Here is a 13753-nt window from a genome sequence, read left to right on the forward strand (position 1 = left end):
CCAATCGATGCTCGGGATAAGCGTGGCCCGTATTCCATTCCGCCGGATGTTCATCGGTGTCACTGAAACTTTCTCCCGCTTTCAACTTCTTCTCTATGCTAGTTAACGAAGCAATCGTTGCAGGGTATCTCTCCCACGCGTTTACGTCGGATCGCCTACCACATGATCCGATATCGCGCCTTTTTTCGTTTACCATTACGCGGCTTCAACTGCGACCTTTCCGCGAGAACACGCATTTCAATGCTAGCAGCTGCGACAAAAGCCGCACGAAGCGCGGCGAATTAAAAGCGCGCCAGAGTAACACGGAAAACATTGTTCGTAGTTTACGTTAAAAAACGATTTGGAAAGGAATTTTACCGTTGCGAAAACGGTGTATGTAAATGGTAGAGATAGGAACAAATGGATAATAGATTTTTTCTTTTTTTTTTTTTCGTAACGCGAGCGTTAATATTTAACTTTATCCGGTAAATAGGATACCCGCTCGTTCAACGAATTTTGTTTTACGATCGAGCTCCTATGACTTCAAAAACCTGCGCGAGGCTACAACAATTTTGTTTGATTCCTTTCGCTTCGCTGCCTCCTATAAGTGGAAATAAAGCTTGCTTTAACTCGAATCGTCTACACGTCCGGATACGTTATTTTAGCTCTGTAACTCGAGTTTAGAACACGATCTAACCCAGACTTCTACATGGCCAAGTTTACCTGTGCGAGTACAACTTCCATATCGCCGCTACTCTAACAAGTTGCACTCTGCAACTCTAACTTTTCCAGCTATACGTTACGAGCCGTCAGGAACCAATCTTTCTTTCTATTGTTGGCATTGTCTGGAATAACCATAAAGATATAGAGATACAGAGTACGAGAGTCGTACGTTACCGTGTAAGTGGATGCGATATGAGAATGGAAAGAGAACTCCGTGTTAGACGGATAAAGGCGCCTTTTGTCCTTGGCTAATCTTACCAAGCCCGGTGTAACGACATAGAAAATTTTATTTGAAATTGTGCATTTGCCCTTATTTCTTTCGTTCGTCTAACTTTATGCGCATTCTTATATTATTCGATTTCTCAATTTTTGTTAATACGAGAATTTACATAAAGTTGGATGAACAAAAAATAAAAAGAAAATAACGACGAATGTACAATTTTAAATGAAGCTTTAAACGAAACTTTCAAACTCGTCATTTGACTTTGTCAGATTTGGTAAGAGTTAGTGTTAATCAGGCACGATCGTTGATCTGTGTTACACACTTACGTGTGTAGCGGCAGTCGGCAACAAAACTTTCCAACGGTTTCGTCGATACAAGTATAACATCGAAGCGTAAGTGCCGATGGGCCTAACGAGTCATCGATATCCCTACGATCCCTCCACCGAATATTTGGAAGAAGGCGTACGTGACAACGGTCGCGGACGCCTAACGACCGCGTGCGTAGTGGGGATATTGAAGGGCGACAAAAAGGACGAATCGGACCAAGGAAACAGTTGAGTTGTAAGCGAGAAGTGAGAATCGTCAGTTGGAATCGAGAGTTGTACGTAAAGAGTTGGAATCGAGAGTTGTACGTAAAGAGTTGGAATCGAGAGTTGCACGTAAAGAGTCGAAAGCGAGAATTGTTAATAAATATACTGTTAAACACCGCCGAGTGTTTCTTTGCGATCCTACACGTCCTACACCATATAACCTCACGTATTTACCGTACGAATGTGCGTGTGTTATTACAAGACGAATGCTCCATGCAGCGTTCTCCTTCTATTGCTATATTGCATTTTCAGTCTTCGTCGTCGTCGCGCGTTATCGTTTTAAAAGTCGCATGGTCCCAGAGCATTTGGTCGCAGTCGCAGTCTCGGTCGCAAGACTGCGAGCTCGTTAACGACTGGCTTATGAAACTCTGGTCGAAGAATCGCGAGAACTGCGAGCGAATGACGAAGAATGGACCTACAGTTTTAGGTCTGAATTTAGATTCCGAACGATCGGAACCACGCTGAGACAGACCTCTGTCTCTCTTTGTATATCTACGCAAATAACGCGAGACGAAAAACGTAAGACGACGCAAGTCGTATCCCAACTTCTTCAAAGGTCAACACCAGACGCATACCGATGGAAGCTAAAGGTTTTTCGTCATTGCACCAGTCATTTCCACCGTGTTTTTACGAACACCTGTCAAATTGACGGGCAAAGGAAAACGCGTATCTTCTTTCCAAACGACCAATCTAATTTAAAATAATTCGGTTGTGCTGGTTGCACGAAGCAAGGAATTTGTCTGGAATAAAATGTTGTAGCCATCGAAGAGACAATGGCCAAAATTTTCTTAAAAGACTTAATTAATTTATACGATATGAAACTGTTAGTTGTTGCGACCTCTTTGAGAAGCGTGTTAAAATGCGTCGCGAAAAGTAAGCAACGACGAGTATACTCGTGAAACGCGGAGTATGCGTGGCTGTTATAACACAGAATTAATATTCTGCGGATGCTCTCACAAGCATATAGCCTGAATTGCCACGTATTTTTCGAACGATTGAAAAGATTCAGACGGTCTTTTCGTTCCGATTTACATTTCTATTCGATATACGTTTATCGAATTATACAGGTACGATTTTTTGTTCCGCAACCTTCTCCCATCTTTCGCGCCACTTAAATATTCCATTCTTCCACAACCTCTCAGGCTTTTCGGCGGGAAACTTTTCAATATGATTTTTTACGTCGACCAAAGAGTTAAAAATCCGAACGAACTTTCCCAGCAGCGTTTAACACCAGTAATATTTTATTAAAAATCAACCAGCATACTTGAAGACACTTCCAGTAACGTTTTTTCAGCGTGATATGCTTAAAAACATAAATGAAAACTGGAAAATGGAAAGGTACTATGACTTTATTAAATTCCTTAAAAATCGGAACGAACTTTCCGACCAACCGATATTATATCTAATACATCGATAACGATTTCGTATTATTCAAGCATGCGACGTGAAAACACTTTCATAACGTTTTCTTTACAGCATCCATTGCTTTTTTTACTGTTTCATTTAACAGTAGTTAACATTTTTATAGAACACCACGTCGAGTACGTAAGACGCGTTTCCGGTCCTGAAAGCGTTAAGTTGTAACGAGATGACTGTTTCATTTCTCGATTTCATTATCGCAGCTTACCGCAATTACCAAACTACAATTTGAATAGCAATTTCTAACTACTTTTCACGCGTGACGAGTATACTCGTCGTAACGTAAAACATTGCCATTTCTTCGTGACGAGTATATTCGTCAAGGACAGCAACCAGTTAACCCTCACCCGCCCTCGTGTCAATTCGATCTTCGGTAAAAGATTACACATCGAAGATGTAAAAGAGATTGCAACGATTTGTCTGAAAGTTTGTGACCTTCGCGTGTGAACGAAATCCGATATCTCCGAAAAAAAGAACGAATTTGAATGCGTGCGAACGACAAAGAGGAAAATTAATTGTTTATCGCTTCGCGTAGTCGATGTTCTACTATTCTGTCAATTTGACATATTTGAAACGAGAGACGCATTAAATTGCAAAAATGCGGGACTGACAGGGGTTGATCTTTTGCATCTACGTCGAATCAAGCGAATTCCAAGAGGAAGCTTAAAATACCAACGCTTCCTGAAAAGGTGAACGCAATTGAACCTTCGTACTCCTTCGAATTTCCGCTTGTCGAACCTCATTTGCTCGACGTTTTCGATAAGACGAAACCTCTAGAACTCGGAAATTTTTGCTCATCCCTCGAGCTTCGAGCTACCGAGGTTCGACTTTAGCATTTTACGTTACACTTTACATACGTAGAGGAAAGTGGCCAAATATGGAACAGGTCTTCTTTTTTTTTTAATCCGATCGATGAATGTCTGTCAAACGACTATAGGCTATTTCACTCAGTCGATCGCTCATTTTCAGAACGTTTATTTTGCCAGAAACTATTTTCGCTTATTTTAGATTTATTATTCCGATGGAAAAATGTGGATCAAGTAGCCAATGGTGTATATTTTGACGCTAGGATCTCGATGATTGCGAGCAACTACATTTCTGTTCTGTTAACCGACGTGAGTGTTCCATATTTTGCGTACCTTTTCTTCGATGACGATTCGATACTGAGAATTTGTTTATAACGTTAGAGGTATAAGGCTAACACTTAGATCGAGCATAATTGTGTAACTGAATATCCATAAGAATCTTTTATGTATCGCGACTGAGGGTAAAATAACAAAAAAAAAAAAAAAAATAAAATAAAAGAATAATAAAAATAAGGTTTTATGTGTGTATGGTGTGTGGATGATTAAGCGAGAATACAAGGCAAGAGGGAGGATAATTATTGTAAATCGAGTTTATGGCCAGCAGTTTGAACATAAAGTATACTAGGTTGCAAGCTACGTATGCGAGCGAACGTAAAAACTGTATTACTACCGTTACGTTACAAGGCACACGCACAGAGTTAGGATAAAAAGATTAGAAAATAAAACCAAGCACGCTGTAATGGTATTTCGTGACATATTTTATTCTGTAACGTTATATCTGGTATGGTTATACCTTTCGATAAAAATCACAGATAATAAACCGAATCTCCGTTTCAGCTGTAAGAAAATAAATTTCGTTTTGTATTATGTGACGCTGCACTTTGTACATCGCATACAAATCAACCGTTTCTCATATTTCGAAAACATAGCGTTCTATGTGTAAGGAGAGATAAGAAGCACACGGGACACTTGTGTACGTACGTTGTAACGGACTTCTCAATTTTGTGTATGTGTCATCACGCATGAAATAACCGGACCAAAACAGTGGATACGGCGATATGTGTTTGACACGGCCAACCAGCGTGTCCGGACGTTCGATTTGCGTTGAAATCAAATTTTTCGGCCCAACTTCACCGAAACATCGCGCTGAAATAACGCGTGACACACGTAGGTTGCATTTCACTTTCAATATTATTTTGATCGATATTCGAGCCGAAAGTACTTCCCATTTCAATTTAATAACGCAAATACGTATTTATATCGCATTTATATGTGTCCTATGGCTTTAAAAATATTACGAGGCAGTACATGACGATAACAAGCGAAACGAGAAAGTAGAATATTACTTGACTTTCGATGTTACATCTGTTTCAGCTGTATATTCTACGACCGATGGAAATTCGTCAAGCACAATGAAACTTGAATTTTAATCAAACCTTCGAACTTAAAGTATTTTCCATTTCGATTTCATAATACAAATTCTATGCCATATATTCGCCATGTCTTTCGAAATATTATTCTCCGATCACGATAACAATAACGACAATGACGTAGAATACATTTAACTTTGCATATTATATCCGTTTCGAACCTACGTATAATATATCCTGCAACCGATTAAAATTTCCCAAGCACAAATCGAATTTCAACTAAAGTTGATTAAAATCAACTGTTCGAACCAAAGGTCTTTTCTATTTCTATTTAATAACGCAAATAATAATAAGAATACTTACTCATATTTTGTCTTCTTTCTAAATATTATTACAATCATGCAAGGCGGTGTGCAACGATAATAAGAAAATCCAGATGACAGAAACGGCCCTTAAACGCATAACTGCGCAACTATACGTGCAATTCGAAGCATTTCAATAACAGTCCCCGGAGTAGGAAACACTTCAAGTATGCGCTATCCTTGAATGAAGGAGTTAGACAAACTGACCGTCTACTCATTGTGGAAGCGCTCGATAATTACCAGTTCCTGGGGATTTTCTTCCTTACCGGTGTCCTCAATGAAATCTTGGTCCACGTATATTACTTTAAAGATTCAACCGGGATAATTAAGTTTCGAAAGTCCCTTAGACGCAGTCGTTTTACCGTGCTCGGTAGCGACATCTCGCGTACGCGGAAGCCGGAAATACAAGAGAAATTAAATTTCGCGCCACAACGTTCGTATAAATATCAGATTTTAGATGCAAAGCTTCCAATATAATTTTCGATCTTTTTTTTCTCCATTCGATATGATGATTACGGTGACTCGAAGTTGTTCCCATTCGTTAGAAGATGCGTATGTACTAACAATTAAATAATTTCCTTATAAAAGGAAAGGAACTTTTGTAACAAAGTAATATGTTTCTTCTTACGATAAAATATCCACTGTACGTAATATTTGCGCGCAACGATCGAAACAGGACGCAACGATGATAACGTGTCACAATAATATTAATTGCTGGATCCTTTTTTGTTTTTATTTGTACGAGGTTTACGATCGTTTGATTAATATAATTGCGCGTAATTAACGACACTAAAATGCGATCGATCGATACTCGTTGAAGACCGGGTTGTTTAGATTGGAAATTTCCATAACATTCATCCCTGATCATCTATGCAGATTCGAGATATGTACCGTTATACCATGTTGCGTGAACAACGAAATAAGCGTAACCCGTATCATCGGTTGACACAGTCAACATGGTTAAGGTAAACCAATTAAGGCAACGAGTTAGTAAAACGATTACCCTCCACGTTTTCTCCGCGTTCATAATCGTGTACGATCCACCTACCATGAGAAAGGTTACTTGACAATAGACAAAAAATAGCGAAAAGCCATGTAACAACTATGGCATTGAAGAATCCGATATTAACCGGTTAACCGAGTCGTTTTTGAAACTGGTTTTTTAAACGTAATTTATTTTTAACGGAAATGAAACGTCGCGTAAATAAGAGAACAGCAATTGGTAATTTGTATACCGTTCGTGGATTTCTAGTTATCGAACGTTAAAAACATAGACAGTTAAATTGGTAATGAAGAACGAACGGAATTTGCATAGAAAACGACGTTATAAGTTATTATTTTTAATATTAGACGCTTGCTTATTATTGGGTTGGCAACTAAGTGATTGCGGATTTTGTCATTAGGTGGTATTGACAAAATTCGCAATCACTTAGTTGCCAATCCAATATTTATCGTATGCAACATATACGAGATCACGAGCAAGAAGAACCTTGCTATATCTCGAGCGATTTTAATCGAGGTATAGTTGCAAACAACTTTTTTCATTAACTGCTGCAACTGCAACGCTATCTTAAAGTTTATAAGCACGAGCGGAACATTTGGAAAAGAAGCGAAGAAACGTTTCGCGTTTGTAACAAACTCGAAGGACGAACATCTTTTAGACAAACCGTCAGAGCGGATATTCATAAATAAAATTGTTCGTTGTACGTCTACGGATACGGTGAAGAAAGCTTTTTCGCGAGTTCAGACATTGCCACGTCGAATAAATAGATTCGCAAAGCGGAAATAATAGTCTTGCAAGTTCTTCTCGCGAAATGTACGACGTTGGCTGATAACGAATTAACGAAACTTTACGAGATCTTGCACGTTGTGTAATTGGGAACTTCGTTCAGGTACGAATGAAACTTCCACAGGAGCGAAGGGAAGCATAATATCGCTGACAGCTTTGAGATATTTGTAACAGCCACAATGTGATCAAATCGCGAGTTTAAACGAATGATCCGTTAATAAATATCAGACGAAGCAGGGAATTGTTTTGGCGGAAAAGTAATAAAAATTGGTTCGAGTTAGTGGAATTTTCCTTCCGATGCCAAAATACCTAATGGAAATATGTACGTGTATGAATCGATCGATCTGGTTAAATTTTTGAGATTCGAAGCTTAGTGAAAGAAATAATTTGATTCTAACGATAAGTTCTTCGTGTATCATAATCTTTCATAAGCAGATTAAAACGAGTATTATTTAAAAAATTGTATATTCGATGATATACATTTGATTTGTATAAATCGGTTTCGTTCGACAACTTAAATTCAAATATACAGGATTCTACGTGAGAAAAATAGAAAGAAAATACAATTTTTCTATATGACGCTTCGTTTTCGAGAAAATCACGTTTGAAAATTTACCAAGCGTACTAGAACATGGCTAATTCTGGACCGAAGAGGAGTAAACAATCGACAGGACGTTATTCTACGTGTGAAAATAAACTGAGAACGTGGAACAAAATTTATTCGCAAGACGCTTTGTTTTCAAGAAAAATACATTTTTTTTAATTTATCATACACGTGTAATGAGCCAAGTTCAAGTATACTTGGTAGATAAATTTTCAAACTTGGAATCTCTTGAATACGAAGCGTCCTACGAACTAATTTTCCTCTATATTTCCTTCCCATTTTTTCTTTTTTTTTTTTTTAATAAATATATTTCGATAAATTTATAATTATCGTTCCTTACTTTTACAGCGTGTCATACGAACGATATATAAATATAACAATCTATAATTTTGTGATGATCTAACAAGTCCACCTGCTATTTATTTCTATTAAATTTCTATATATACATATTATTAACTATTTATTTTAAATTTTCAAATTATTTAATTATGCAAGAGGAAGGTAAAGGATGGTCTTGAAAAAAATTAATCGAAAACGTAAGACGAAGCATCCGCGTGCCAATGCTCATTCTTGAGAAAATCGATTTCGAAGATATGTTGGCTATGCGAAGACTGGATTAAAATTTGGTTGAATAAATTCCACTGCGTACGTACATATACAGAGTGCAATTTCCCAAGAGTTTGAGCCCGTAATATTTTCGATACTATTCATTATATCGAAAAATGCTTCGGATAAAAGTTTGATGGTTGTAAGGAAGACATACGTAAGGAGAACAGTTGCTAGCTTTCCTGAAGGTGGTGGCGCAACCATCGTACGAAGGTCAACTTTGTTTCTTCAAATGGAATCACACAGTTCTTAATACATTAATCGATGCAGCTCGAGATTCTCTATAAAAAGTTATTTATTAACCTACTTGCGTCGAAAAACCATTAGTTTAGTAAATATTTTAGGTATAAGAGACAAGGAAAGACGCAAGACGCTACTTTCGTATTTGTCTTCGTGCTTGTCTTTCATACGATAAATTTCACCAAATGAAAGTTAAAATATCTGTTAAACTAATATTTCTTCGACGTAAGTGGATTAATAATTTTTTCACGCAAAATCTCGGTTCGACTTTTATCCGAAACATTTTTCGATTATTTAGAAAATATTTCGTTTCAAACTCTCAAGTAACTCGCCTTGTATACAGGGTGGTTGGTAATTGGTGGTACAAGCGGAAAGGGGGTGATTCTACGCGAAAAAAGAAGTCGAAAATATAGAATAAACATTTTTTTTTTTTAATTTTTCCATCGAGACAACGATCTACAGTGAGATCCGTTATAACGAGACGTGATAAAGTGCACGCGTACCGAGCGAAAATTCAAAGTCGATTTTCTCGAAAACAAAGCCTCAAACGAAAAATTTGTATTCTATATTTTCGACTTCTTTTTTCGCGTAGAATCACCCCCTTTCCGCTTGTACCACCAGTTATCAACCACCCTGTATATCGTGTTGGTATGTATATGTTAATATTGCTTTAATTTTATGCAAGAGAAAATAAGAAAGATAAGTTTGAAATAAAAAAGGAGAAATTTGCGATCGTTATCAAAAGAAGATTTTCAGACGTTTTATTAGGAATTTGCAACGAGCAGAAATTATACGAAATATGTAACGATTCGATATTGTTTGGAAAACTCGTAAAACATAATCGACGTTTCAATATCTCGTACAGAAACTTCCAGTCGATTATGGAGTTTTCTATCTCACACAAGGTAACAACTGTACTTCACTGTCAAAAAGTTATCACAATTCAAGGAAACTTCGAATTACCAAAGTTCCTTCAATTTACGAGAGATCGTCTACTTTCCTTAAAACTTTCCTCTTTCGTATAGGAAAATATTATTGGAAATTAAATATTTTCGATCTTTACCGCGATCCATATATCATTACTATGTTGTTTTTATCGATTTATACGTATCTCCTAGCAGCTCCTCGTGCAGAATATTCCTACGTGGTATTACGTTATCGAATTTACTTCACTTCAGGCTTCAACTGAATTACAGCGTAACGACATTAATTTTCGTTTCTTTCGTCCTTCAAAATTAAAGTCACATCGACGTATTTTAATGTAACTGCATTCCGTTAGAATTTGCACATCGATTAATTTCCTTCTTCTCCTTCTTCTTCTTCCTTTCTCTTCTTCTAAAGTTACGAATACCGTTGAAGTGGATCTCACTTTAAGCAAAACTTTACATCTTCTCTAGTGTTTAGTTTCCTTAGTCCTGCGAAAGCTACAATTATGCCCTGGCATAACGATTCTCTTCCCAGCGGCTTCTTTGGTTTCAATTATAGTACCACGAAAAGATCACCGACATACAGACAATGTAAACGATAAAGCGGAAATGCCGACAAGCCGAAAGGGTCGGAAAACTTCAATAGGCCTAACGGCCATCGATATGTTAGGTTGTGCCTTTCTTGTACAAACACGCTTTTACGACGATGCATCTTTATACAAATATGAAACTTAATCTGTCGAACGTTATGATCTTTATTTTGATAGAACAAAATGGATCATACGTAATTCGATAAAATAATATAAAACGAGAAATGTTGTGCATCCATTACACGAAACGAAAGAAACTTCTCGGACGACCTAATATTTCTGCACCGTAGTCGTTGATCGTCAGTTAGCCACCGGAGAATCAAGAGTGAAGAGTCGTTAAAATCGAGAGTTGTCATATTACACTACTGCATTAAGTTCGAGTTCAATAATCATCGTTTCCTGTTTAATCCACTGTAATTAATCCATCTATCAATACATTATCACATAGGATAGAAACTACTGGAAATCCCAATTTCTAATATTTCTGAATAAAGAATTTCTGTAATACATTCTCTCTTTATTCCGAGATAAAAAAAACATTAACAAATACCGTTGACATCTTCAGCTAATTATGTAATAACGACGACGAAATCATTGAATATATTCGTTTAACCGCTTCGCAACTATGGTACAGATATCTCACGATATTGCATATACACAGCTCGTACGATGGCCACGGACAAGTTATTTCGCGACGCAATACGTTTGTACGACGCTACGAATGAGTTATTTCGCAACGCAATACTGTTCGTAAATTCCCACGGACGAGATATTCCGCGCGTCTGTTTTTCCGCAATTAAGCATAGCTCTCGCCCTAATAAATAAACACTTGCCTTTGTACGAGACGTTTTTGTCACATTCGGACACGTATTATAATTTTATGAACGTAGTCAGATACACGTTCAGCTTGTAAAATTATGATGTCTTTTCTCCTGTCTCACAAATTTCCTATCTTTCTATCCACTGTAAACGTCAGAGACGGAGATTTCTAGTAGAAACACAATTCCATTGATTTTAACATCCAGATGAAATACGTACGATACACGTATTGCGTAATATTTGTATCATTATGTATATAGTTTATTTAGGCGATAAAACGAATACGCCATGGCGCAGTAACAATAATACAAATCTATACAATATATTCTTACAGGATTTATCATAATCAATAACGTTCGTAACGATCTGCAATGTTCGCGAAACTTCGAAGCAAATCATCGATAAAAACGTGATCGACGAAGCAGAAAATACGAATCTCGTCGGATGTGATTCGACAGTTTAAAATCTGTTGTTCTTGATACGCGAGCCCACTTTAAAATCGAAGCGTTCGTAAACCGATTAAAATCGTAACTGCTCAATTACGATAATCAGATGAACTCATTGGCCGAGGATCAAAGGTCTAGAATTAATATCGAGCTTAGTTGTTGGATCACAAATAGGTCGTATACACTCGCTTGACGGCTATTCGACGTGCTTTGACCATAAAGCTTCGCAATACCAGGGCATCTTCAACGAAGCGCAGTGTAACGTTGCAGCAGACAATGAGAGCACCGACGTGAAAACGTACATACTTCATGGCTGCTGTCCCTTCCATTCTCACTTTCTTCTTAACTGACTACGGACGAGGAAAGAAAAAAGAAACTTGTCCTCGACTTTTCATTTCATCCCTTACGTTACACGGAGGCATTGTCAGCGTCTCTTTGAGATTTTGCTCGCGCGTTTCTTCGCGTCACCTATCGTCGATGCGCGACATTATTCGATATCAACAAAACAACGCCATTAAGAGACGTATGGTCTCGCCCTTGTAACGCCATTGTGGCTGAGAAACTATATTACGCGTGATATAAGACGTGTTATAGCAACGTGATATAAAGCGATAAAAATTATGTGGTTTATATAGTTTGTATTTTTTTTACTTCTTTTAAGACAGGGAAATTTATAGCGGCGAGGATTTATAGAGCGACAAGTAAGTACATACGTTGATTTTTAAAGGCTTGTACAAGATTTTTAAGCGGAAATTCAATTTCGTTGGATTCTGTTTAATTGGATTTGAATTTTTAAAAGGTAATGAATTTTACCGATCGAACTGTTAGTTTAAGCGCGGCCTTTAATTGTATCACGAACATTATTTTACGTTACTCTGCAACGTTTCCTCTATGTAATATATTCAATGTTTGTATACGCGATCTTCGGCTTAAGAATTACTCAAATATTTGGTTTTAATACGAAGGATTGTTTTAAAGATCATTTTCACCTCTATAAATATTTATTGTGTAAACCGTGTGTATAATTTGCGTAGAGCTTAAAGGATTTCCAATTTAACATTCGCACGTGAACTAAAACCGTTACTTGGAAAAATCATCGAACTCAAGAACCACACTCTTCCTCGTGTTCAAACTTATTCGCCTGTGCAGTTCGTAAATTCACTTCTTAGGTTTCTAATGAATTTTCAAAATAAACCTTCAACGTATCTATGTATATATCTATACGATTAAACAGACCGTGGATTTTTATGCATTTATAAATAATTTGAAATATATGTAGATATTATTCTAAATATCTATGAAACTATCGATTAAAGAATTATTATTCACGAGAATATAAGAAACAAAGATTATTAAAGTTACTTTATCTGGTATTACATGCGTGTAATTCGCGACTCAATAACTTTATTTAATTATTTTGCTAAATTGATTCCTCGTCTCCTATACTTGCAGAAAAATATTTCTGTTGCGTCAAATACGTTTCCATTTTATATTATCTTCCATAAAGGTACTACACACCTATTGTCCTTCTGTCTATCTTAACTTCAATTTTATTAACTCGTCGCTTGTTGACTTTGTCAAATGTCCTTTGTTTACTTTGAAGTTGCGAAGCACGAAAAGCTTCCTAGGTACGCGTACCACTCGGGCTAATAACAAACATTCAGGTGCGCGAAAAAGAAAAAGGCTCAAACGCACGCTAATAGATGGCTATATTTAAAAAATTATTCATACTAAATATATTAAGAGCTAAGCGACTTCAATTTTATTAGCTCGTTTCCTGCTGTTTTTGATGTTGCAAAACGCGAAAAACCTTCCTATTACTCTCATCTAATAATAAGCATTCGGGTGCACGAAAAAGAAGAAGATTCAAGCCTGGATCAACGGAAAGTTCTACTTAAAAAATCAAATATCAAGAATCGGAAAACTTTTATTCATCTCGGATAATATCGACTCCGAGACATATCTTGTTAAGATGATCCTCCTTCGAAGATTAGACGCTTCGTGACTATATAAAATGGTAACGAGTAGCGCCCTCTCCTAAAGTATTCACAAAACAGGGGTAGGTCAGTGTAAAATTGAGCTCATGGTGGTGCTAGGCGTGGAGCAGACAGCCAGTGGACGTTCGAGCCACACTTCGACTCCCTGATTCCAAAAGTGTCGGCGGCTGCTAATGCCTTGTGCGGCCTGTTACCAAACATCAGCGGAGGGGGGGGGGGGAGACGCGGTGCGCCGACTTTACGAGGGCGTCGTTCGGTCCCGAG

The 13753-nt window shown here is 37.4% G+C and overlaps 1 protein-coding gene across 3 annotated transcripts in view; it reads right to left on the reverse strand.

Moving 5' to 3' along the window:
• Positions 1 to 13753, reverse strand: part of LOC138179837 (uncharacterized) — a 70779-nt gene that overhangs the window by 53221 nt on the left and 3805 nt on the right. The window contains exon 1 of one of the 3 annotated variants that reach the window (XM_069113011.1): positions 703 to 724. The exons of the other annotated variants lie outside the window; for them this stretch is intronic. The gene's annotated coding sequence lies outside the window, so the exon portion shown is untranslated. Of the gene's footprint in view, positions 1 to 702; positions 725 to 13753 lie in introns of those variants that run through there. 3 annotated transcript variants of the gene reach the window in all.

The sequence above is a fragment of the Bombus flavifrons genome, chromosome 5 (genome assembly GCF_040668555.2).
Source record: "Bombus flavifrons isolate JBK064 chromosome 5, iyBomFlav1_principal, whole genome shotgun sequence".
Classification (NCBI taxonomy): Eukaryota; Metazoa; Arthropoda; class Insecta; order Hymenoptera; family Apidae; genus Bombus; species Bombus flavifrons.